Consider the following 27,495-nt stretch of genomic DNA (forward strand, 5'->3'; position numbering starts at 1 on the left):
AATTCACAGCAGGAGGCGAGAGCTTGTCCAACCTAGATTTGTTTTCTTTTTTTAACTAGATTTTTGCATGTTTCCCTCTGTAGCTACTTTAGGGGACAATCATGGAGGTCAATGGGAGCTCTGCCATTATAGTCAACGGGAGCAAGACCACATCCTTAATTTCAGACAGAGCAGTGTAAGAGAAAGGATGGGCTTGTGGTTAAGGCACAGTCCTGGGACTTAGAAGACCTGGGACAGCAGAAGACCTCTGCTGCAGGCTGTGTGTGGCAAGTTACTTAATTGCTCTCTGACTAAGGGAATGTCTACAAAACAAACTCACTGAAGTGAGTCTCAGAGCCCACATCAACTGACTCGGGCTTTCAGGGCTTATGCTAGAGAACTAAAAATAGCAGTGTAGAGGTCCCGCTTGGACTCTGAGATTCTCCCCCCCTTCACTGAGTTTCAGAGCCCGAGTGGGCTCGTCTACACTGCCATTTTGAGCTCCATGAGCCCGAGTCAGCTGAGCCGGCTCTGAGACGCAATGCTGTGGGGGGTCTTTTGCAGTGTAGACGTACCTGGAGCGCCTTTATCTGTGAAATGAGGATAATAAAACTTCCTCAGTCTTGTCTGTTTACCTGGTAAGCTCACTGGGGCAGGGACAGTCTCTCACTATGCAATGAACAGCGCTCAGCATGATGGGGCTCTAGGTGCTACCATGATACACAGGGCCGGTGGAAGGATGTTTCGTGCCCTAGGCAAAACTTCCACCTTTCGCTCCCCCCCCCCCGTACCCGAGCCCCCACCCTGAGGCGTTCCCCCCCCCGCGGCAGCTCCCTCCCTCCGCCCTGAGGCACCCCCCCCTCCCCAGCCCACCCCTGCCCCGCCTCCTCCCCGAGCACGCCGTCGCTGCTTCACTTCTCCCGCCTCTCTGGCTTGCGGCGCCTAAGCTGATTGGCGCCGCAAGCCAGGGAGGCGGGAGAAGTGAAGCAGCGACGGCGTGCTCGGGGAGGAGGCGGGGCAGGGGTGAACTGGGGCGGGAAGTTCCCCTGCGTGCCGCCCCCTCCACCCCTTGCTGCAGGCGGCCCTCCCCGCACTCCACTGCCCCAGCTCCCTCCGCCTAAATGCCGGTGGCGACCCGGGCGGCTGAAGATCTGGCCACTGCGGTCGCTGCTGAAGAAAATGGCGCCCCCCAAATCCTAGCGTCTTAGGAGACCGCCTAGGTTACCTAAATGGTTGCACCGGCCCTGATGACACAACAAGTACTTCAAGGGAAATACAGAAATGTATCTTAATGACAATAAAAGGCTGGAAGGATCAGATATTTGAAGATCAGGCCTAGACATTTTTCTTAAAAAATAAAATCTTGAAGTGTAGGGGTAAAATTCCAGCCCAATGCAGAGTGCCTTGTCTGGATGAACAAGTCTAATTAAAGAAGGGAGCAGCTCAGTTAGGAACTAACCCTGCAGGGTGGTGGGGGCTTGATCCTGGGGGCTGGAGAGAGCTCTCTCCTCCCACTGATGTCAGTTCCCAGGCCCTATGCAGAAAGCGCTTTCTAATGGCTCTAGAATTCCATAGGAGCATTCACAATGAGTGTATTCCAGAACCCCATTTACGACAAGGTGATAGCACTCCCCTGGAGCTACCCTATGCAGGATCTCACCTCCTTGCACTGCAGTCTGAGATGTGATTGCAGCACAGGTAGGCATAGCTCCATTCGCTTTAGCTGTGCTAGCAGGGCTAAAAACAGCGGTGTAGACGCGGCCGTACGGGCCTCAGTGCAGGCTAGCAATGTGCGTTCATAACTAAAGTCCCCAGTGTGCTTGTATAGCACCCTATGAAGCCAGTCCCACCACACCTACACAGGAAAAGCTAATGTGGGTATGTCGCTCCATCTCGGACATACCTTCAGACTGACATAAATGAGGTCAGAGGTCTTGAAACCATTGCTGGTTGAGCGATTTCACCTGTTTTGCCAGGGAGATGATTCCTTAAGGCATGTCTACATGGCCCTGCAATGTGGACTATGGGGGTGTGAACTGCACTGAAGTGTTGCACTGTAACTCCCTGTTGGGGACCCACTAGTGCAAATTAAATGATACCAGGTTCACATTAACGTAGTCCCATTTCAAACGTGCCTGTGCAAAAGCGGATGAGCTGTTTTGCACCAGCCTACCAGTGACCAGTATCCAAGCCTGTCTTTCACAATAGCATCAAAACACACATCAGGAAGGCCTGATCCTGCAAACTCTCTCTTGGGATTTGATAGCAGCCTTCAACTACCTGAAGGGGGGTTCCAAAGAGGATGGAGCTCGGCTGTTCTCAGTGGTGGCAGATGACAGAACAAGGAGCAATGGTCTCAAGTTGCAGTGGGGGAGGTCCAGGTTGGATATCAGGAAAAACTATTTCACTAGGAGGGTGGTGAAACACTGGAATGCGTTACCTAGGGAGGTGGTGGAGTCTCCTTCCTTGGAGGTTTTTAAGGTCAGGCTTGACAAAGCCCTGGCTGGGATGATTTAGCTGGGAATTGGTCCTGCTTTGAGCAGGGGGTTGGACTAGATGACCTCTTGAGGTCCCTTCCAACTCTGATATTCTATGATTCTATGATTCTATGTGTGAGTGGTCCTTACTCATGTGAGAGCCTGACTTCAGTGGTGCCATGGGACTGTTTGTCACTGACTTCAATCGGACTGCTTCTACAGGGGCAGCTTTAATGAGCAGAGACAGGGCTTTCAGACATGTCTGTTCATTTAGGCTCCTTCCATTTCTAAGGGCTCAAACTTGACACACCCTGGATCTGGCTGAGTGTCTAAAGCATCTATTAACTTCAAAGGAAGTTTTGGGACCTCTGCACCCATGGAAAATAGGCCCTTGGTGCTGGGCTCCCCAAAACGGATGTAGTCTAAACGAGTGGACAAAATTTTGTACTGGAAGTTTGCAGGATCAGGCGCTAATATTGGTCAAACCTGCACTCGGGTTACCAGCAGCCAGTTTGTCACCAAATTGAAAAGTAACAGCTCCAGTAACTCAAGCCAGCATATTTCTCTCTAGTTAACAGATCCTGAACACACAAGACATACAACTGCCTTAAACTTAGCAGAAGTGTAGATTCTACTGTAAATACAGTAGCCTAAAGGTACCAAAAATAATAAAGGGTTGTAATAAAATCTCAGCTCTCACATTACTCATCCAGTTGTGAGGCTTTTCAGAAGTCCTCTTACATATCCTTATTAAAATACCATCAAGACAGCCCTAGATTTTGTCCTACATTTTGTGGTAGGGTCCACGTGATTGGTGCAGAGCTACAGAACTGGCCTGCTCGAAGCAAGTTGACAGGTCATTATTTTGTGTCCTACAAATTCTATGAGCTGATAAGAAAACTCCACCAATTTGATGTTTTATCAGTTTGTGGGTTGGAAAAAGAAATTATTTCAGTCTAGATAACGATTCTATTTCTTCGCAGCAAATTAGAGTTTTACTTCTCACGGGGACTCCACCAAAAAAGAATAGCGGGAGCTGAGACAGGACAGATCACATACCCGTCAGCAGAAAGATTGTGTCGCAGCTTTCTGAAATGTCTTGCAAATTGTAAGGAGACTGAAATGGCTCCTTTGAGAAGGAAAAAAAAAATATGAACAAGGTTGCAGGAGAAAAATCTATTTGGAGAGATTTGCAGACCCCGGGCAAAGTAAACACATGGAAACCCAAGAAAGGATCATGGGATGCTTATAAAGACTGATGGATAGTTCAGTAAATCATTAAACAGTATCCAAGTCAAATATGCCAACGAATGCCAATTATTTAACACTAACTATATGTATGTTTAATAAGCTGAACCTGATTTCTGTTTGCCGGTTTCAGCGGAGGAACAAAGCCTCATCTGGAGTAAATCAGTTTAGTGCCACTGAGGATCTTGCATCTCTATCTAAGTTCTCCTATAATGCCCCCAACGTGGTGTGTGAGTGCCTCACATGTATTAATTCATTTACTTTCACATGCCTGTGACAGAGGGAACCATCACCATCCCCACCTTAGAGTTAAGGACTGAGGCCCAGAGAGATTAATAGAGCCTGATCCTGGGAGGTGCTGAGCCCACAGCTCCCTCATTGAGACTCTTCTCATGTGGAGGCAGAGGTCTATGCACAAAGCTCCTTGTAGTGCATAGATCTCAAGGGCACACACACTATTGTTATGGTAGGTGGCACCAAATGGCACTTACATATACTCTTCTGAGTTCCTTTGCTTAGTGTGTGAGCAAGTTTTGACACTTGGGAAGATATGGTATGTTGTTATTAATTTTGGTTTGTGCAAAGGTTTGTATAGAGACCGCTGTGGGAGAGAGGGAGCTGTGTGAGCAGCAGGAGCATTTGCTCTCTGCCTTGGGCTCTGACTGGAGTCAGTTCTTGAGACAGAATTGGTCCCTGGACCAGGCATTGGCGTTAGGCTGAGACTGGGATTGCCAGGCATGCTGTTCGAACTCTCAGTCCACCCTTACTTGTGATGATCAATTCTTTACTCCATGGGCAGCATCGTTACTGTCCGTGGGCTAGATTATGCCACAGCCCATTATCTATGTATAAATAAAGCAAGTTACACTTAGACTATACCCAGACTCCACGTCACTGATTTCTCCACCCTGGGAAGGTGACTCACCCTGGACACCATCTGGTACTGCTTGGCGGAGGGGTGATACCAGTTTCAGAATGGTACACTGGTGTTAGGAAAAGAGGCAATCTATATTACTTCTTGTCAGTAAGAATTCAGGAGCTCGCAGCATCAGGATTTCGGTACATGATTAGTACCGAAATTAGTACTCAGATTAGTGAGAGGACGTGCACCAAGAAGTGGATGGTGTTGTCCTACTTCTCACCCCCAAATCAGCCATAATTGGTGGAAATTGGAATTGGGTGTCGCCATCTGTTGCCACCAACAACAGAAAACATGGCATTAAAGAACGGCGCTTGCCAGACAAGCTTCAGGGCTGCTTTCTTTTAGTATCAGAGGGGTAGCCGTGTTAGTCTGAATCTGTAAAAAGCAACAGAGGGTCCTGTGGCACCTTTGAGACTAACAGAAGTATTGGGAGCATAAGCTTTCGTGGGTAAGAACCTCACTTCTTCAGATGCAAGTAATGGAAATCTCTAGAGGCAGGTATATATCAGTGTGGAGATAACGAGGTTAGTTCAATCAGGGAGGGTGAGGTGCTCTGCTAGCAGTTGAGGTGTGAACACCAAGGGAGGAGAAACTGTTTCTGTAGTTGGATAGCCATTCACAGTCTTTGTTTAATCCTGATCTGATGGTGTCAAATTTGCAAATGAACTGGAGCTCAGCAGTTTCTCTTTGGAGTCTGGTCCTGAAGTTTTTTTGCTGTAAGATGGCAACCTTTACATCTGCTATTGTGTGGCCAGGGAGGTTGAAGTGTTCTCCTACAGGTTTTTGTATATTGCCATTCCTGATATCTGACTTGTGTCCATTTATCCTCTTGCGTAGTGACTGTCCAGTTTGGCCAATGTACATAGCAGAGGGGCATTGCTGGCATATGATGGCATATATAACATTAGTGGACGTGCAGGTGAATGAGCCGGTGATGTTGTAGCTGATCTGGTTAGGTCCAGTGATGGTGTTGCTGGTGTAGATATGTGGGCAGAGTTGGCATCGAGGTTTGTTGCATGGGTTGGTTCCTGAGTTAGAGTTGTTATGGTGCGGTGCGTGGTTGCTGGTGAGAATATGCTTAAGGTTGGCAGGTTGTCTGTGGGCGAGGACTGGCCTGCCTCCCAAGGTCTGTGAAAGTGAGGGATCATTGTCCAGGATGGGTTGTAGATCACTGATGATGCGTTGGAGAGGTTTAAGCTGAGGACTGTAGGTGATGGCCAGTGGAGTTCTGTTGGTTTCTCTTCTGGGCCTGTCTTGTAGCAGGAGGCTTCTGGGTACACGTCTGGCTCTGTTGATTTGTTTCTTTATTTCCTTGTGTGGGTATCGTAGTTTTGAGAATGCTTGGTGAAGATAACAACTCTAACTCAGGAACCAACCCATGCAACAAACCTCAATGCCAACTCTGCCCACATATCTACACCAGCAACACCATCACTGGACCTAACCAGATCAGCTACAACATCACCGGCTCATTCACCTGCACGTCCACTAATGTTATATATGCCATCATATGCCAGCAATGCCCCTCTGCTATGTACATTGGCCAAACTGGACAGTCACTACGCAAGAGGATAAATGGACACAAGTCAGATATCAGGAATGGCAATATACAAAAACCTGTAGGAGAACACTTCAACCTCCCTGGCCACACAATAGCAGATGTAAAGGTTGCCATCTTACAGCAAAAAAACTTCAGGACCAGACTCCAAAGAGAAACTGCTGAGCTCCAGTTCATTTGCAAATTTGACACCATCAGATCAGGATTAAACAAAGACTGTGAATGGCTATCCAACTACAGAAACAGTTTCTCCTCCCTTGGTGTTCACACCTCAACTGCTAGCAGAGCACCTCACCCTCCCTGATTGAACTAACCTCGTTATCTCCACACTGATATATACCTGCCTCTAGAGATTTCCATTACTTGCATCTGAAGAAGTGAGGTTCTTACCCACGAAAGCTTATGCTCCCAATACTTCTGTTAGTCTCAAAGGTGCCACAGGACCCTCTGTTGCTTTTTACAGATTCAGACTAACACGGCTACCCCTCTGAAACTTGACACCATGCAAGGCACTGCATTTAGCCGTATGGAATGGAAATCTATCAACCTCATGAAGAAACTTGCACAAATACAGACAGATATCATCTTCCTTTCCAAATGCAAACAGATGGACATCATACCAAATGGACTGAAGGTGAAAAATCCATTGCTATCTACATACTGCACAGACCACAGTGAGAGATTATGCCATACGTTATCAAAGAAACTGAGGAACCACCTGATCAGCATCCTATACAGCAAACAGAAAAACATCAAGAAAGAGCTCTCCAACCTGGAGACTCTCATAAATAACCAACCCTCCACACAAACGGACTTTACTAAAATAAGACAGGAGATCTACATTACACACTTCACCGCTCTACAAAGGAAAAAGGACCGTAAGCTGTCTAAAATCCTACCTGCCACATGGGGCCACAACAGGGGTACCCCTAACTCACCCAGCAATATCGTCAATTTATCCAGCTACACACTCAACCCAGCAGAAGAGTCTGTCCTATCTCGGGGACTCTCCTTTTGCCCCAGCACCCCCACGAACATGATACAGTTCTGTGGTGATCTGGAAGCCTACTTTCGCCGCCTCCGACTCAAAGAATACTTTCATGATAACACTGAACAGCGCACTGATACACAGATACCCTCCCACCAACAACACAGGAAGAAGAACTCCACATGGACTCCTCCTGAGGGTCGAAATGACAGTCTGGACCTATACATAGAATGCTTCCGCCGACGTGCACAGGCAGAAATTGTGGAAAAACAACATCGCTTGCCTCATAACCTAAGTCGTGCAGAACGCAATGCCATCCACAGCCTCAGAAACCACCCTGACATTATCATCAAAGAGGCTGATAAAGGAGGTGCTGTTGTCATCATGAACAGGTCTGACTACCAGAAGGAGGCTGCCAGACAACTCTCCAATACCCAATTCTACAGGCCGCTTTCCTCAGATCCCACTGAGGAATACACTAAGAAACTACACCATCTACTCAGGACACTCCCTACGCTAACACAGGAACAAATCAACATACCCTTAGAGCCCCGACCGGGGTTATTCTATCTACTACCTAAGATCCACAAACCTGGAAATCCTGGACGCCCCATCATCTCGGGCATTGGCACTCTCACTGAAGGACTGTCTGGATATGTGGACTCCCTACTCAGACCCTACGCCACCAGCACTCCCAGCTATCTCCGTGACACCACAGATTTCCTGAGGAAACTACAATGCATTGGTGACCTCCCAGAAAACACCATCCTAGCCACCATGGATGTAGAGGCTCTCTACACTAACATCCCACATACAGATGGAATACAAGCTGTCAGGAACAGTATCCCTGATGATGACACAGCACAACTTATTGCTGAGCTCTGTGACTTTATCCTCACGCACAATTATTTCAAATTTGGTGACAATATATACCTCCAGACCAGTGGCACCGCTATGGGCACCCGCATGGCCCCACAATATGCCAACATTTTTATGGCTGACCTGGAACAACGCTTCCTCAGCTCCCGTCCACTCATGCCCCTTCTCTACCTACGCTATATTGATGACATCTTCATCATCTGGACCCATGGGAAGGAGGCCCTGGAAGAATTCCACCATGCTTTCAACAGCTTCCACCCCACCATCAACCTCAGCCTGGACCAATCTACACGGGAGGTCCACTTCCTGGACACCACCGTACAAATAAGCGATGGCCACATTAACACCACCCTATACCGAAAACCCACCGACCGCTACGCCTACCTTCATGCCTCCAGCTTCCACCCCGGTCACACCACACGATCCATCGTCTATAGCCAAGCACTGAGGTACAATCGCATCTGCTCCAACCCCTCAGACAGAGACCAACACCTGCAAGATCTTCACCAAGCATTCTCAAAACTACGATACCCACACAAGGAAATAAAGAAACAAATCAACAGAGCCAGACGTGTACCCAGAAGCCTCCTGCTACAAGACAGGCCCAGAAGAGAAACCAACAGAACTCCACTGGCCATCACCTACAGTCCTCAGCTTAAACCTCTCCAACGCATCATCAGTGATCTACAACCCATCCTGGACAATGATCCCTCACTTTCACAGACCTTGGGAGGCAGGCCAGTCCTCGCCCACAGACAACCTGCCAACCTTAAGCATATTCTCACCAGCAACCACGCACCGCACCATAACAACTCTAACTCAGGAACCAACCCATGCAACAAACCTCGATGCCAACTCTGCCCACATATCTACACCAGCAACACCATCACTGGACCTAACCAGATCAGCTACAACATCACCGGCTCATTCACCTGCACGTCCACTAATGTTATATATGCCATCATATGCCAGCAATGCCCCTCTGCTATGTACATTGGCCAAACTGGACAGTCACTACGCAAGAGGATAAATGGACACAAGTCAGATATCAGGAATGGCAATATACAAAAACCTGTAGGAGAACACTTCAACCTCCCTGGCCACACAATAGCAGATGTAAAGGTTGCCATCTTACAGCAAAAAAACTTCAGGACCAGACTCCAAAGAGAAACTGCTGAGCTCCAGTTCATTTGCAAATTTGACACCATCAGATCAGGATTAAACAAAGACTGTGAATGGCTATCCAACTACAGAAACAGTTTCTCCTCCCTTGGTGTTCACACCTCAACTGCTAGCAGAGCACCTCACCCTCCCTGATTGAACTAACCTCGTTATCTCCACACTGATATATACCTGCCTCTAGAGATTTCCATTACTTGCATCTGAAGAAGTGAGGTTCTTACCCACGAAAGCTTATGCTCCCAATACTTCTGTTAGTCTCAAAGGTGCCACAGGACCCTCTGTTGTTTCTTTTAGTAGAAATTGTCATGTTGTGGATGAAGGGCAAGTGGTAGCTGGATCTATTTGGATTTTATTAAATCATTCGATCCAGTCCTTCACAAAACGTAGCGCTCAGATTTAATTCTCGTTGGCTTGGCTATGAATGGAGATGGGAGAACCTAGAGCAAAGGGATAGGATGAACACAATGTACTAAGCTAGTGGGAGGTGTGGAATGGTGGGGGCAGCACAAGAATCTGAGTTAAACCTTTTTTTAGTATCTTCATTAACAATATAGGAGAGGGAGGAAACAGCTTGTCACACACCATAAGGCAACTAGGGAGGAGTTGAGAACAACCACGAAGAGAGAGGAAAAATGCAAAAAGGATCTAGAGACCATCCAAGTATGTGCAACAGAGGACAAAGTGGGCGGAATCCTGAGAGGTTCTAAGCATCATCTGCAACTCTCGTTCATGTCAATCGGATAGATCCTGAGCCCTCCCTCACGGATGGCGCTGGGCACTTGCAGAGCAGGTCTCAGGGGATCCATGAGGCTAGGGGCAAAGCCTCTACCCATTCCTAGGCGAGTGGGCAAACTCCACCCTGGACAGCGCCACCCAGAAAAACCCAGAGCAGGATCCTGGTAGTGCTTTCTCCCTCCACCCCCCAGACTCACACCTCAGAAGGATTTCCACAGGCGGGACCTGCGGGGCTCTTGGCATTAGGCACTCTCCCAGGCATGCTAGGGGAGTTCTTACTCCCTCTTATGCCCCTGTACAGGCATGCAGTACAGGAACCAATCTAATTTAGTGGGACTACTCCAGGACTGAAGGCACTTCTCAACATGTGCAAGGCTAGCAGAACGAGACCTGGACAAAGGACATTAGGACCTGGCCCACTGTTATCAAGGTGCTCAGAAAGGGCACAGTACTTCTCAGGATTCAGCCCTTGTCAGCAACAGAGTCACCAGTCCAGCTGTGTGGTGACATATGGGGCCAGAGCCTTAGCTGGTGCAAATCAGTGTAGCTCAGTTCAATGGAGCAACACCAGCTTACACCACCGGAGGATCTGGCCCCTACTCTTCAGCTCGTTTAAATCGTAAAAATCCGAAATCCTTTCTTTCTATCAATGAATGTTGGGCAACCATCTGATCCATGAGTCCTTTGTCACCCAGGAGGTCTGCATTAGGACAAGGCATAAGGAAATTGCAAGCCATTCATCAAAGTGTTAAACAAAAATCCTTTGGCATATCATAGATCGGTGTAGATGGTAAAATATCTGTTTCTGCTTCTTACAGGTAGGGTTACAACGTACAAGGAAATACATGTATGTATAAAGCACAATGATATTCTCAACAGATTGATGGAAAGCAACGTGTTGCAGTTCTGTCACTTTACATTTTTTTTAAATAATTTGTTCTTTTTTGGAGGGGTTTTGGGCTTCTACTGACTCATCAGTGTCCCAGACTGGCTGTCACTGCATACCCTCGACACCCATTGAGGTCCATAGTGGCTGAGGTGCTCAGCATCTCATAGAAGATGCTTAGCATCATGCAAGGTCAGGCCCCAAGAATGTATCCCTCAGGTGGCTAAAAAGTCAGGACAGTAACGTCTCTCTGGGAAACCCACTTGCCCTGTTTCCTAAAGCCCCTCACTCTTCTAGCAGAGAAACAACCTCAAATTAGCAGGAATTTATACTCACAATTACCCTTGTCTCGGTTTCAAATCTCAGGCAGACGTTCCCTTTGCAGCCTTGACCATCTCCTGGAAAATTAAAAAAAAAAGGGGGGGGGGAATCAGACCTGATTTATCAACCTGTTGAGAAGCTCTCACCCTGATGGCCACATTCTGCCTTCCCTTGGTCCCCTTGAGTAGCACTTCACTCTGCAAGTAGCCTGGGAATCTGGCTAAGGGTGAAGGCTAAGGGTGATGTAAACTGGTTTAGCTCTATTGGCCACAGTGGAGTTACTCCAGATTTACACCAGCATACTGGCCCTGACAACCAGAATCAGGCCCTGAGACCCTCACAACAGTCACCCCAACCTCATGAAATCACTTCTTGACTGTTAAGGTATAATACCATTTTATACCCATTGCCTGATGAATCATGCTTACAATGTTCAGATCAGCATCTTATCCCCCTTTGTGCTCGACAACTAAGCCTGTAGTTCTGTAGCATGAAATTACCTAGCAGCATCACACAATAGACTCCGAGGTGCTACCTAAACTGGTCTGGCATCTCCTTCAACATCAGCCTGAATCCTAACCGTCTGGCAAAAGATAATGTCAAAACAAGTGCAACACTGTGTAACAAATATAGTCACATACCAGGAACTACATTCACTTAAATGTTAAGATTGTGATGCACGTAAAAGGTCCTTCTTGGACTCTAAACTGTGGGAGACCAGGACCACGTCTTCCGACTGTGTATACAGTACCTAGTACAATGGGCTGATTGGCGTCTCTGGGCACTATTACAATATAAATAAAAATAAAACCAACAGCAGCAAATGCCAGGAAATCTTCAAAGTGGGATGCTCCATCCTGTTGTGAAATGAGAAAAGGCAAAGACTTGAATTAAAGTGGGCATATCCAACATGTTATCAGGGTGAAATCCACCTCTCTGAAGAGGGCTAGAGCAATGGCTGCCATTTTGGCTGATACACTGGGGACCTCCAGAACTAAATGCAAGAGCTACAGTAACTCCTCACTCAGATATCAGGAATGGCAATATACAAAAACCTGTAGGAGAACACTTCAACCTCCCTGGCCACACAATAGCAGATTTAAAGGTAGCCATCTTACAGCAAAAAACTTCTGGACCAGACTCCAAAGAGAAACTGCTGAACTCCAGTTCATCTACAAATTTGATACCATCAGTTTAGGATTAAACAAAGACTGTGAATGGCGAGCCAACTACAAAAGCAGTTTCTTCTCCCTTGGTGTTCACACGTCAACTGCTAGAAGAGGGCCTCATCCTCCCTGATTGAACTAACCTTGTTATCTCTAGCCTGACTTACTCTTGCTTGCATATTTATACCTGCCTCTGGAAATTTCCACTACATGCATCCGAAGAAGTGGGTATTCACCCACGAAAGCTCATGCTGCAATACGTCTGTTAGTCTATAGGGTGCCACAGGACTCTTTGCTGCTTTTACAGATCCAGACTAACACGGCTACCCCGCTGATACTCCTCACTTAACGTTGTAGTTCTATTCCTGAAAAATGCAACTTTAAGCGAAACGATGTTAAGCGAATCCAATTTCCCCATAAGAATTAATGTAAATGTGGGGGTTAGGTTCCAGGGAATTTTTTTACAAAAGACTATATAATATATATACTCTGTGTGTGTGTGTATATACAATTTAATACTGGTACACAGTGATAATGATTGTGAAGCTTGGTTGAGGTGGAGGAGTCAGAGGGTGGGATATTTCCCAGGGAATGCCTTACTGAGCAATTGGCTGAGCCCTCAAGGGTTAACTCTGACACTCTACAAGGCAGCAGGAATGGAGGGAGGGGAGAGAGATATGCGCATTTCCCTTTTAAGTACACTGCCTTGTTAATTAGATCAGCTTGCTGAGACCACAGCTGCTGCCAGCAAAGCCCTGTCCTGTGTCCCCCCCTGCTCTATGGAAGATGGGGTAAGCGGGGTGCACCCTGACATTAGCCCCCCTCTTCCTCCTTTCCCCTCCCCCCCCCCCCCCGCCGCACAGCAAGCAGGAGTCTCGGGGAGCAGCTCCAAGGCAGAGGGCAAGAGCAGCACATGGCAGTGGGGGGAGGGACACAGCTGAACTGCAGGCAGCTGCTGCACAGGGAACTTAGGGGAGCAGGGAGCTGATAGGGGGGCTGCCAGTCCACCTTGGTTCCAAGTTCCCACCAGCTAGCTCCATCGGACTGCTCTTTCTGCAAGCAGACGTTAGAAGGGAGCATTGCACAACTTTAAACAAGCATGTTCCCTAACTGATCAGCAACGTAACAATGAAACAACGTTAACCGGGACGACTTTAAGTGAGGAGTTATGTACGACAATTTCAGCTAACGCACCCTATCTGGGGCTGTAACAGACTCATATCCTCTACAGCTCAGGCACACAGGTGGACCTGTAACACACACTCACCAGTGGGTTACATTAGCAAAAGGCCCATCCACACCTTAAGTCCCACTTAGCTTTGAATACGCTGGCTTTTGCTAAACTCAATGTTGCTTGACATTATTTAAATGTAGTAGTATTTCATCAGTGAATATAATTACCATGGTGTTGGGATAAGCCAGGTAGTTTACGTTGGTGATTGTCTTTGTTTTAATAATGCCGTGATGAAGATAAGAGAAAGGCGAAAAATGGTTCAATAGCCGCTAACAGCTCAACAATAACTTGCACACATTGCACTCCTACATTATCAAGATATGGACTCTCTATTTCAAAACAGGGAACACAACACCTACATGCCACTGGGACGGGGTGATTGGATCAGATTAGACAGGTAACCAAACTGCTAGATTAACTATTGGAATATAGAGAGGCTAAAATGTGGGACACTTTAATTCAAGGATCAGAGGGGTAGCCGTGTTAGTCTGGATCTGTAAAAGCAGCAAAGAGTCCTGTGGCACCTTATAGACTAACAGACGTATTGGAGCACGAGCTTTCGACGAAGTGGGTATTCACCCATGAAAGCTCATGTTCCAATACGTCTGTTAGTCTATAAGGTGCCACAGGACTCTTTGCTGCTTTTAATTCAAGGGATGCGAAGTGGACAGCAGCTGTGCTGAAGTGGACATCATAGAAATGTAGCAAACTACAACACAGTAACTGGAACAGAGTGTAGATCATTTTATTATCTTCCCTTGAAGTTATGTGCTGAAATCCCATTGCTTTGATATGCTTAAGTGTTTTCCTGAATCAGGGCCCTAGGGTGCTTCCCAGCTGGTATATTGCATGTGCATTTACCTGATTTGCACGCACAAGCCCAGGTGCACTTTTGTAAGCACCTTTTTTTCCTCACAGTTCTGATCCTTTTCAAAATCTGGCCTGGTAAGAAGACAAGCATCTTCACTAAAACAAACCACATACATTTTTTTCACGGTAAATCTTTTGCGTGTACTACTTCCTACACGGTTTTGTGAAACCCAAACACAGCCGCACTGTGGCAGCAGTGATAGCAAAACCGATTGGAAACTAGAAGTGGATTAAGGATCCGGATTAGGTTTAAGACCTGAGCCCAAACATGGCCTAACATTTGGATTTAAAACGGAGGGTACTTTTTTTTATATCACTGGATCTTCAACAATCAATTACAGTTTCTCTGGGATCTAGCAGAGTGCAACCAAGGTGGAGTCACTCAAATACTAGAGCAAATAGTCATGGATTGTGCTTAATCTAATGGTTTACATTTGACAGGGGCAGATCAAATTTGATTTTTTACATTTGCTACATTTTAAATGAGAAGATGTCAACAAAAATATAAAAGATGATGGTTATAATTAGTCATTTAGAGCTGGAAACTCAGACTAAGGCGTTGAGACAATAAACTACTGAGACTGCTTATGTACATTTCCTGGTTGATTTCAATGATTCAAATGGTCCTCCTTCCTCTTCTACTGAAATCCTGAACCAGCCTCTATGGGACACTGTCTTATGGGATGGTGCAAGTTCCATTTTCTCTTGGGATCTACAAGTAGGTTAATGTCCCAGAATAGAATAATAAGGGGCATCAAGCATTTTAACTATTTTATTAAATGGGTGAGATAATTATAGTTTACACAAGTTCAAGTAGCGAAAAGGGAACAGAACCCCAGTAATCTCTTCAATGCTCCGTATTTTCCCTTGTCTTAAATAATAACTGCATATTTATTTATGTAGTAAGCAATGCCTGGAGTCACAGGTAACTTTGATACCGCACAGTGGTTTGTGCAACATCCCCCTGGCTGCACTCTGTTCAGTGATCTAACAGTAAAGACTGTAAAGCCCGGGGTATAATCGGACAGCAAGAGCGAGCCTTCTCTGCCACTAATGATGCTGTTTGCTTTTGAGAATCTGGAGCTGTTCTGACCTTGTGCACTTAAGCCTGACCTCCTGTCCTAGCCCCATCCCCAATTCAGATCATTAGCTGATGAGTAAGCACTCTGCTCAGGACTAATGGCTCATTTGGTGCTAAACAGCAGAAAGTCAACAACAAAGGGGCAAAGAGTTGAATATGATCCATTGTCAACATAACCGCAGGGCTTATTACTGCAGGCCGTACTCCGGCAAAACTCCCATTGAAGTCATTGGGTACCTGCAATGGATTGGTTTGATGCATGAGATCATTGGGTGAAATCTAGTGAAAACAATGTCAAAAATTCCCATTGGTTTCAACAAGGTCAGGATTTCACGCCAGGTTTTCCTCTAGTGGCTGACAACAGCAACTACAACACCCTGATACTCATGCTTAAAGAAATTCTCCTTTAGCTCAAGAGACAGAGGCCTCAATTTTTGCTGATGAAGGTCCCAGGTACAATCCTCACAGACAAAATGGCTCGCTACATAAGGTCTAGGTTCATCGTTTGTAGACCAGAAGGAATCTCCTAGGAGAGTATTGGGATATACAAGGGGCTGTGGTGCATTACGGTGTGACAAGCTACTTACGGTTCAAGAGTAGATCTGAAGACCGTAAACAAATCAACCACTTCGTACAAATACCAAACTAGAGCTCAGCCTGTTGGACAAAAGAGGCACATCTTCCTGCAGCTCTTCCAAAATGGGATGGTTTGTGACCGATGCCATTTGCTTTGAGCCAGCCCAGTAAAATGTTCTCGGGGTCTGAATGAGATGATAATGCTCTGTCATGGCTTTTCTTGTAGCCACAATGTCTCTTTTAGCTACTTAGGTTGGATGAACCACACATACCCTACTGGATATGGTGTCAGGTTTCTAATTCATCTCTTTGACTCTGAATGCATCATTAACGTGCCACATCAGATCTCCCATGAATCTATTCTTCCTACCATAGAATTACTATAAGGGAAGTCTTTGCCTCTTGTTAGCACACTGAACTCTGCACTCTGCTGCCAGGTGTGACAGAGTGGGAATCATCTGTAATATTTTGGATGAATACTGCGTGCCTCAGTTTCTCCTATGTGCTGCATGGCTAACTGGGTGGTGGGAAAAGGTTGTTTACTCTTGGCGGAGACCCAGAGATACAGGTGTGACTGACGCCTAGCTATCTGGGGCCTTGGCCCCATGCCCACGGGGAGTCCAAGAAGACATTGGCCACTCCAAGTGCCCGGACATTTGGCCTCTAGCATCTAACAACCATGGATGACCCACCCTCCTTACGAAGGGAGCCATGTTTGACCAGCTGGAGAACAAAGGGCCAAGGAGGAGGGCCAGGTGACAGTGTTTGCCAGAGAACAAAGGACTGAGGAGGGGCTGGGGTGGGAGGGGTTGCAGTTAGTGTGGGCTGCTGGAAGGGAGAAGACTCTTCTGGTCTGGGAAAAGAGGGACCAGGCTCTGGGCTGACTGAGATGGACTGTGCTGTAACTTTCTGTTCTCTATGATAACCAAGGACTTTCTAGGCTGTGTTCCAGACATCTAATAAACCCTGCTGCTTTTACAGCACAGGCTGAGAGTCACTGCAGTTTAAGGGAGGTGGGGGCGCATTGCTCCCTTTGGGGGTATAAGTCTCTCTCAGGCATCCAGCTCAGGTGGTCTCACTGACAGGAGCTCACAGCATGAAGCAGGGGTGCTGAAGGCTCTGGGGTTTGGTCCCAGGAGGTGGTGAAGCCAGGTGGCTTACCCTAGTGAAAGAGTGACCCCTAAGGGACTGGCACACTGAAGGGCTTTTCCCAGGGACTGTTCAAGAGCACTGGACCTGTGGATGCATGACACCTGGTCCGACATGAATAGCTGAAAGGCGCTGCTACTGCACGAAGCCTGCAAAGACAATGGGGCTCTCTCTGAGCCACAAGGTAAAGTATGGGGCAGTTTCCAGGACTCTTTGCAACTTGGCTGTGTTACCTGACTATCTGGCTGATGAGTGTGATAAGACACAGAACTTTAACTCGTTAATGTAAGAACTGGGAAGTAGAAGAGAGACTCTGTTTTAATACACTGAAAAGTCTACGGCTGTGTAGGGTGGCATGTCTCTTGCTGTGCTGCAGTACCTGGCCAATCTGCAGTCTCCTGGTGCCACAATCTAAAACTCAGATTCCCCTGCTCCAGAGACAAAGGCGCCTACTTGAATTAAAGAAGGATCTCCTTCAGCTATTTGCAGGAAAAGGCCCATGACACGCAAACGAGCAATTCTGATTTGATGTAGCAAAGGGGAACAGCACGATACACAAACACACGGAGCATTATTGCATTGTGTGTGCGTTGGCTAATATCATAACAAAGCAGCTCTGACAATGAGAGGCCGGGGACTTACTTCCACCCAAACAAAACTCACAAATCACTCCCTGACAGAGAGCTCTTCCTGTCTTTTAAATAAACCTCTCCTGGTTAGACAGCGTTACTGAACAGCTGTGTATTAACACCCTTCGTTGCACTGGAAAGCAGATGCTGGTACAGGCTGGCTAAGCAGTGTCTCTATTCTGCTCATTAACGTTACAATCATCTATTCGTTTTAATTGCTCAACACTTTTAAAATCAGTTTTTTTTTTCATCTTCACTAACATCACCAGTAATGGGAATTGCTGTCTTAAAACCAACAAACACAAAGGCACTTTCTTGGGGTTTGGCTTCATTAGCCAAGAAATCTCCAAGGTAACAGAATTCAGCTCAAACTTCCCCTCAGGCACAGTTTGTTCCTGGGGTCCCTTCCTCAGCCCTGCTCTGCCCATGTCCTAGATCCTTGCTCTCTGTAGAGTCACTGCCATCTCCCTTATAGCCAGGTGGCAGAAGGAATCACCATCACCAGTAAGCCAGCAGAACCCACTTAACCCTTTCCCGGCAGGTTTCACACCTGCTAACAAGGTAGGGTGTTAAAGGCAAACACAGCAAGACTGTTACAGGGAGAAATTAGCCACATGGGGTGAAATCCTGGCCCAAGTGAAGACAGTAGGAAAAGCCCAGTTGACCTTTTTAGGGTCAAGATTTCATGCTCAGAATAGTTATTCAGCTACTACAGTGATGAGCATCCTAAAAATATAATGGCCCTACTGGGTCAGACTAATGGTCCATCTAGCCCAGTATCCTGTCTTCCAACAGTGGCCAGTGCCAGATGCTTCAGAGGGAATGAAAAGAACTGGTACAATTATCAAGTGATCCATCCTCATAGACTCATAGACTTTAAGGTCAGAAGGGACCATTATGATCATCTAGTCTGACCTCCCGCATGATGCAGGCCACAAAGCCATCCCTACCCTTTCCCTTGACTCTGCTGTTGAAGTCCCCAAATCCTGTGGTTTAGAGACTTCAAGTAGCAGAGAATCCTCCAGCTAGTGACCCCTGCCCCATGCTGCGGAGGAAGGCGAAAAACCTCCAGGGCCTCTGCCAATCTACCCTGGAGGAAAATTCCTTCCCGACCCCAAATATGGCGATCAGTAGAACCCCGAGCATGTAGGCAAGATTCTCCAGCCAAACCCTCATTGGCCATTGATACTATTTACCAGCGATGGCACGCTGTTCATTTGACTAAAATCATGTTATCCCATTAAACCATTCCCTCCATAAACTTATCTAGCTTAATCTTAAAGCCAGACAGGTCCTTCGCCCCAACATCTGGCAGTCAGAGGCTCAGGGACACCCAGGGCATGGGGTTGCATCCCTGACCATCTTATGGCTAATAGCCATTGATGGACCTATCCTCCATGAACTTATCTTACTCTTTTTTGAACCCAGTTGTACTTTTGACCTTCACGACATCCCCTGGGAAAGAGTTCCACAGGCTGGCTGTGCGTTGTGTGAAGAACTACTTCCTTTTGTTTGTTTATAACCTGCTGCCTATTCATTTCATTGGGTGATGCCTGGTTCTTGTGTTATGTGAAGGGGTAAATAACACTTCCCTATTCACTTTCGCCACTCATGATTTTATAGACCTACATCATATCCCACTTAGTTGTCTCTTTTCCAAGCTGAATAGTCCCAGTCTTTTTAATCTCTCCTCATATAGAAGCTGTTCTATTCCCCAAATCATTTTTGTTGCCCTTCTCTGTACTTGTTCCATTTCTAATATATCTTCTTTGAGATGGGTTGACCAGAACTGTGTGCAGTATTCAAGGTGTGGGCGTACCATGGATTCATATAGTGGCATTATGATATTTGCTGTCTTATTATCTATCCTTTTCCAAATGGTTCCTAACAATCTGGGGGAGGGATAGCTCAGTGGTTTGAGCATTGGCCTGCTAAACCTAGGGTTATGAATTCAATCCTTGAGGGGGCCACTTAGGGATTTGGGGCAAAATCAGTACTTGGTCCTGCTAGTGAAGACAGGGGGCTGGACTCAATGACCTTTCAGGGTCCCTTCCAGTTCTATGAGATAGGTATAGCTCCATATATTATTATAACTTTTTTTCACTGCTGCTGCACACTGATTGAAAAAGACCAATTATGTCATATGTACCAGCCCTCTGCCAACACTTACTCCCTACACCAGAAATTGAGAATCCTATCATTATAGGTAACAATAGCGAAGGATTAGCAGCAATGAATAATAATTAGCGCCAAAACAGGAAGTCACCCTCCAGACAGTCCAGTGACACAGTTTAAGGCACAGGATGGGCGCTGAACACTAAATAAATATCTCAAAATCCAACCCTCAAAAACAGTTCTGAACATTACATTTTTAATATGCGCTGTTACTTGGTCATTGATTTTTAATCACCTTAGGTATTATTATGTATCATTATAACATGTCTCTGCATTTTCCTCCAGGCATTTATGGGGATTTATTAGTGATTAATTTCTTAGGCTTTGATCCTGCAATTGCTGCATCTAGGCAGAGCCCCACTGATGTGATAGGGGCTCCATACAGGCGTAGCAGTCTGTCGATTGCAGGACTGGAGCCCTGGGCTGTAGGAGATCATGTCTTCCTGGGTTTTTGCACAGCACTTAGAACGTTGTTTCTGAAACTGGGGTCGCCGCTTGTGTAGGGAAAGCCCCTGGTGGGCCGGGCCAGTTTGTTTACCTGCCCCGCCCGCAGGCCCGACCGATTGTTGCTCCCACTGGCCGCGGTTCGCCGCTGCAGGCCAATGGGAGCTGCTGGAAGCGGCGCGGGCTGAGGGACGTACTGGCCGCCGCTTCCAGCAGCTCCCATTGGCCTGCAGCAGCGAACTGCGGCCAGTGGGTGCCACGATCGGCCGGGCCTGCGGACGGGGCAGGTAAACAAACCGGCCCGGCTTGCCAGGGGCTTTCCCTACACAAGCGGCGACCCCAGTTTGAGGAAACACTGACTTAGAACAATGGAGCCCTAAACCTGAACGGGACAGCACAGCACTCCCACAACAGAAATAAACGAACAATCATAATTTAAGGAAGGGGACAGCCAGTGGGGAAAAAAGTTACAGGTTTTCCACACTAGATAAATATGTATGAACTATATAAATTGAATGCATTAAAACCAGTCCACCAAGGAGCACCTGCTTTGTTCCTTAATGTTGATAGCATCTACATAATAGTGGAAATTACTACATCGCATTCTGCAACACATCAAAATGACTCTCCTTTAAAAAAGTACCCTGATTGGCAAGCCAATTTAAAATTCACCATAAACTGCAGGATCTCGTAAAGTTTACAGCTCCAATCACACTCACTCAGTTCATTGGTGCAGACTGAATGCATAGGCATTTGTCTAGCAACTCAAAACAGATATAGGACCAAAGTGCTGCAGACAACATATGGGACCTGAGATCTGATCATTACAACCAGAGATCTGCCCGCTGCATCTCCACCCATACTAGTAGAATGACAATCACCTGGATAAGCAGGGCTGCCCAGGGAGGGGGGGGGGGTGGGCCAATTTGCCCCAGGCCCCGGGCCTCGCAGGGGCCCCCGCGAGAATATAGTATTGCAACTTTTTTTTATGGAAGGGGCCCCAGCAATTGCTTTGCCCCAGGCCCCCTGAATCCTCTGGGCGGCCCTGTGGATAAGAGAAGCATCCTCAGAATTGGACGAGTACATCCGCACTATTCATCAACCATCATTCCCTGAAGGACAGTAAAGTCCATGAAGTCAGAATTCCAGAATACCTGTCCAGCAGGCCTTGAGCACCATTCTGGGACATCAACTCAGTGGAGCTGCAGTGGGATGTAACTGGTGAAGGCGAGCATGCAATCAGGATCTTTGGACTGAAACCGCACATGGCGTGTGGGGCTGAACAAAAATCCTGGCTCCAAACACCAACTCTCCCTCCCCCCAGCCCAGACCCAGGTGTGGCGTTGTTTGAAATTCTGCAGCTTGAGCTCCTCTCTGGGTTCTGATATGCAACCACCATTCATCTCACTGGGCCTAGTCTGCTCCAACATTTCAAACTTGAGTGGAGCTTTCAGTGAACCTGGTGCAAATTTATAATGAAGCCAGATGTGTGTGGCTTGACCTGGGGCTTTTTTGCTTGGTTCTTGTGGAAATGTGACACCTCTGATCTCTAGTGGGCATTGTCTGTCCTTACAAATAGGGATGCAACACAGTGACTGACCAAGGAAAAAAAATCAATAAGGCTGCTAGCATTACTTCCTATGTCAATGCTTCCTGTTGAAATGTCACCAGAGCAAAGGTATTTGGGCTGAAAGGATAGGAGAAGCAGCATGTTTGGAGATACCTCTCTCTAGCAGTCTGAAAGTAATGTATAGTTTCTGAAATGTCTACATGATAGATGCAACACTGTATAGGATTTGGCTTTGGGGACAGTATATTTAATCCTTCAATTCTCAACAGGGGGTTGCTGTCAGCTTCAAACTACCATATGTACAATAAAGAGGAAGGATATGCTGATAATAGCACTTCCCTACTTCACAGGGGTGTTGTGAGGATAAATACATGAAAGACTGTGATGGGCTTTGAGATCTACTGACGAAAACTGTCGTAGAAGAGATAGGTATTGTTATTATTATATTATATAAACTAGAGGGCAACACTCAGCACTAACAGGGGAGATCCAGGGTACCAGTTCAGCCCCAGATTGTGAGAGGGGACTTGCCAGGTTTCACTCTTTGTGACCAATCAGGATAGCTAACCCACTCACCTATGTGCCTGATTAAGGAGCAGTGGGGAGACAGACACTTAAACAAGGTGGCAGAGGAGTGAGAGAGGGATAAGGGTTAAACACTGAATGAGGAAGAGGAGAAGGGAGGAAAAGGGGATGAAGCAATTGATCAAAGGGCAGGTTTTGAATTATTTTCAAAACAAACCCGAGAGCATGGAACTCTCAAGCAAGTGGTGCTGTAATTATAATGTTGACTATGGAGCCATGGTGTTGTCAGGTTACTGTATTTTCCTAGCAGCTGTGTTTAATTCATTTAAACATGCAAAGCCATTAGGTCAGATCCCATTAGCAGAGCTGGGCTGGAGAAGTACAAGAGGGCAGCCATGCCAGGGGGAGCACTGTAGGCTCCATGCACTGCATAAACACAGCAGATGAAAAACAAACACAGACTGCCCCCAAACAAATCAGAGAGACTCCTGTAATAGCCAAAGAGAACATGCAAAGCTGTTCCCTTCCCACGGCCTGTAACCAGCCTCAGACACCCGCAGTCCCCTGTCACTCATCATTCAATCCTATTCTCTCACTTAATGAGCTGGAGATATTTGTGCAATGCTGTCACAGAGGCTGAAAGGGCAAAGCTAGAAAAGCTCTTTGGGGCAGAGACCGTCTACTACTGTGTGTCTGTACAGCGCCTAGCACAACGGGGTGCCATTCTTGGCTGGGCCTTAGGCACTACCATAATAAACAAGATTAATAAATAATAAAAACAACAGCCAAGTTGTGGCCAGAGACTAGTGCAGATATCTCTCAGTTTAGCTCTTAAAGGTAAAGAAGATGCCCAATATGTGCCCACCCCATATTCTGGGGGCAAATAAGTTTTTATGTATCTCAGAACCGCCTTTTGCACATGCAAACTGTCCCATTCGGCCATGCAAATGACTTTATTGCATGCACAAGGCTGATTTTTTTATTTTGTTTGGGTCACAGGGGTTGGGAAAGCTTATTTGCTCCAAGCTGTGTGCTCAAAATCTTCAGTGCAAACTTGGTCCATTCAGGGCCGGCTCCAGGCACCAGCTGAGCAAGCTGGTGCTTGGGGCGGCAGATTGTTGGAGGCGGCATTCTGCCCAATCCTAGGGCGGCACGGCCGCTTTTTTATTGTTGTTGTTCTTGTTTCGCTCCGGCCGCCCTGTAGGGGGCGGCGGCGCAGAGAATCAGCGCGCCCTGCAGGGCAGTCCTCTTCCTTCCCTCCCCGCCGACCGGAGTGGAGCCCTCGCGGCAGGAGGCGGCACAGCGGGAGGGGCCGCGTGGCAGCGCCCCTGCTGTAGCCCTGGCCGCCCCCCTCTCTCTCTCCCGCCCGCTCCCTCCCCCTCCCCCCCCAGCCAGCCCCCTGCACCCGCGCTCCGGCCGTGCCGCAGGTTTTTTTTTTTTGCTTGGGGCGGCCCTGGGTCCATTGAAGTCAACGGGAGTTTCACCATTGGCTTCAGTGGAGCCAGAATTTTTGTTCATGCAAATGGATAAATACAAAGACAAAGTAAAAGAAGTTATTTTTATTTACATACATATCCCTTCCCCCACCCCCCATACACTTTGTCAGCCTCTCATTATTGTGCCTGGAGCCCCAGTCCTGCAATTTGTTGCAGTGGGCAGATCCCCGTTGTCTTCAATGGGGCTCCATGAAGACACAGGTGTCTAAGAGCATCAAGAGTACAGGATCAGTTCCTTAGTCCCCAGTGCTGAGCACTAAATTCAGTTTAAGGGTCACATCCTGCCACTGTGGGCTGGAAAGCCCTTATGAAAGCAAAATTCCCCATTCACCTCAATGGCAATTTTGCCTAAGTAAGGACTAAGGGCCAGATTTTTTAAGGTAGTTAGGCACCTAGTGGTATTTTCAAAAGAGCCTAGGTGCCTGTCTGTATCTTTAGGCACCTAAATACCTTTTAAAATCTGGCCCAAAGTTAAAATGCTAGGTTATAGCCCCCCAAAAGATTACCAAATATAAACTTTTATATATACACGAAAATTCTAGCCCTCTGCTGGCCTGGATTTGTTTTAAAGCTTCCAATACACATGTTCATGTTGAGTAGTACCTCACTCCACAAGAAGTCCCACCAAAGTCAATTAAGTACTTGTGGAATAAAGCACAATGAGTCATATCAGAATCTGGCCCGAAGTTAGTTTGAGCAGCTACATTCGGTATTTGGAAATGTACTAATCTTTCCGGTTTTGGAGAGGTGTACACTTGTTTGCATAATAAATGTCAGGGCAGAGATACAGGTTTTCCACAGATTCACTCCCCCCTCTCCTTTTGAAAGAAATGTATTTATTCTGAACGAATTGGCTCTTTCCCAGATGAATGTTGTTTTGTAGTCAGTTTAGCTCTGCTGCGAGATATTCATTCTTTTGCATGCTGGTAATGAATTTTCACAGCAAGAATCCTAATCCAGTCCAGTCATGGAGTGTTTTATCAGGACCTCTTTTTTATTTCTACGGGTAAATGGGAATTGCTTTTCTTATCTGTATCTAGAAGCACCCGAGTGGTTTTTGCTTCATATTGCCTATCCTGCTGGAATTCAGGTTGTATCGCTATCTGATACTGTATAATTGTCCCTTGTGTTAGTTGCCTTTTTATTTTAAAATGTGAGACTTATTGATTTTAATTTTTATTTTTTTACTGTTAGTCATTTTGCTTTCAGATTCACTTCCTCTCCTCCAGTCTAGTCATAGTTGTTGGGTAGATTTTCTGGAAGCCTGGGCTGGGGTTGGTTTTGCTTTCCACCTGCCCAATGCTTCTGCTTGTTGCGATTTGAGGATATTTTCTCTGCACCAGCAACACCCCAGCACCTGCCCCCCAGCCAGGTCACAGGGATTCTGGCTACCACCAGCACTGCCCAGGAGCCTTCATGAGCCTTCACAGACTTTAAGGAACAAACTAACCCTGCCCCAAGCAATGATTTTATACTCTGAACAGGGAAAAGAGCTAGAGACCCCATGAACCCCACTAGGGATTTCACTCCTGCTAATCCATTTTCCATGGAAGGTGTTCAGATACTACAGTGACAGGTGGCAGTAAAACAAACCCTTAAGGGTTTGATAGATAATTCTTCATTTCTAGTTTTAAAGCAAACAAAACAAGCTGAATAACCGGGCAGTTGTTCATCACAAGAAAATAGACGAAGAGACCTTATCCAAAAAGCTCAAAAGGGGTTGTTGAAAAGGCATGAGAAGAAGTATAAATTCTATAGGTAAAATAATGATGGCTCAGCAGTGGACTGGCATTAACCTTCACTCTTGAAGGGACACCAGAAGGATAACTCACCTGTAACTACGCCACTCATGAATTATCTGTCTTGTCACTCGTGAAGATAAATCTATCAAATCTAAACTATCACTTACGCTCCCTTTAGCCTGCTCTCTCTGTCTCCTGAGAGACAGAGATATGTTCTTTATCTAGGCAGCAATCAGGAAAGTCTCACCTAAGAATCAGTTGTGCATATGTAATCATAAGGCTTGCATGGAAGCCATGTGTTTATGGGATGTTAGAAAGCACAGCAGGATTGAAGTCAGTCCACTGGAAAGAGGCACGTGTCAATGACAACTGTTGCAGAACAGAAACAGCTATCAAGACCCTGAGAAACCCTTCACATGCAGGAAATGTATGTTAACCAAATCCAGTCAAAAAAAATATTTCTGCGCTTCAGATACTGCAGAGAGGGAGTCGGGGAGGAAGAATGAAATTAGTATTAAAAAACTAAATACATGAGGCATTCCAATTAGTATATGAGGGAATACATTGCTGAAGGCCCGAGGAAAACAATTTGCACAGGGAATGATGGTCCCTAAAACACTAGGAGCAGTGTAAAGAAAGAACAGTGCATTCTCCCAATGAGAAGGCTAATCTCAAGGTACTGCATTTCCTTACAAAGGATTAGCGGGAGGTGCTAACATGTACACAATGGACCAAGATTCTCAGTGTACTATCACTGATGTCAAGGGACACTGATTTACACCAGCTGAGGATCTGGCACAATAAATCCATTTCTTCTGAGACCCTGTGGACCAAAGAGCTGATACTCTATCTTCTCCTGTACATGTTCAAAGACCTGGCACCCTATCCCCTGCTGTCCCTGTTCAGTATGTTGCTGAAAAAGGTCATTTACACAGAATCTTACAATATGCATCATTAATACTTTGGCTGCTTGCTTCCCATTATGTTTTGGTCTCTCTGGAGTGCTGGACAATGGTTGGAAGAAGGGAACTAGGTGTCAGTACAGTACCGATTCTAATCCCCGCTCTGCCACTGACTCACTATGTAACCATGAGCAAATCACTTTGCCTCTCTGTGTTTCTCTTCCCCAGCTGTAAAACAGGAATAATTAAGGCTGAGAGAAAGTTGTGATTTTTTTAAGTTTAAAAGTTATGGCCACCGTTTGTTAAAGTTGCCGTTTTGGTGAGGTCTGTTCAAGTACCATAAAAATTTCAAAACAAAAACGCGTGATTCGTTTATATACAAAATGGAAACCGGTAAGAAAATACTGTGTAGAGAGCAGAACTTTTTCAATCTTTCTGGTACTTTACAGGTCCATGGGCCATTACCCGCTTCCTGATGAGAAATGGAAACCCTGGGTACCCCTACAAGGAGCACCAGCCCTGGGTATTCACCCACACCTAAGCTCCAGCACCTTCTTCTATGGTATGCCGCCTGCCTTGCAAAGCAAGGCAGCAGCATGGAAGAGACGCTGTGTGTCTACATGGCCCCTGAAGGCAAGCTAGACGAAGAGATGGCTGGGCCAAATTTCAGTGGCGGTGTGACCCTGAAATGCCGCTTGCTTAAATTTGCGACAACTATTAAAAGTTGCAGCGTGCGGTAGAAGTTGCGTTCCACAACAAAA

The 27,495-nt window shown here is 46.5% G+C and overlaps 1 protein-coding gene across 4 annotated transcripts in view; it reads right to left on the reverse strand.

Annotated features, from left to right (window-relative positions):
- Positions 1-27,495, reverse strand: part of ZBTB7C (zinc finger and BTB domain containing 7C) — a 294,397-nt gene that overhangs the window by 130,023 nt on the left and 136,879 nt on the right. For 2 of the 4 annotated variants that reach the window (XM_065598706.1, XM_065598707.1), the window contains exon 2: positions 11,197-11,252. The gene's annotated coding sequence lies outside the window, so the exon portion shown is untranslated. Of the gene's footprint in view, positions 1-11,190; positions 11,253-27,495 lie in introns of all 4 variants that reach the window. The other 2 variants (XM_005305424.5, XM_065598705.1) reach the window with 1 other exon arrangement.

Source organism: Chrysemys picta, chromosome 6 (genome assembly GCF_011386835.1).
Source record: "Chrysemys picta bellii isolate R12L10 chromosome 6, ASM1138683v2, whole genome shotgun sequence".
In the NCBI taxonomy this organism is placed as follows: domain Eukaryota; kingdom Metazoa; phylum Chordata; order Testudines; family Emydidae; genus Chrysemys; species Chrysemys picta.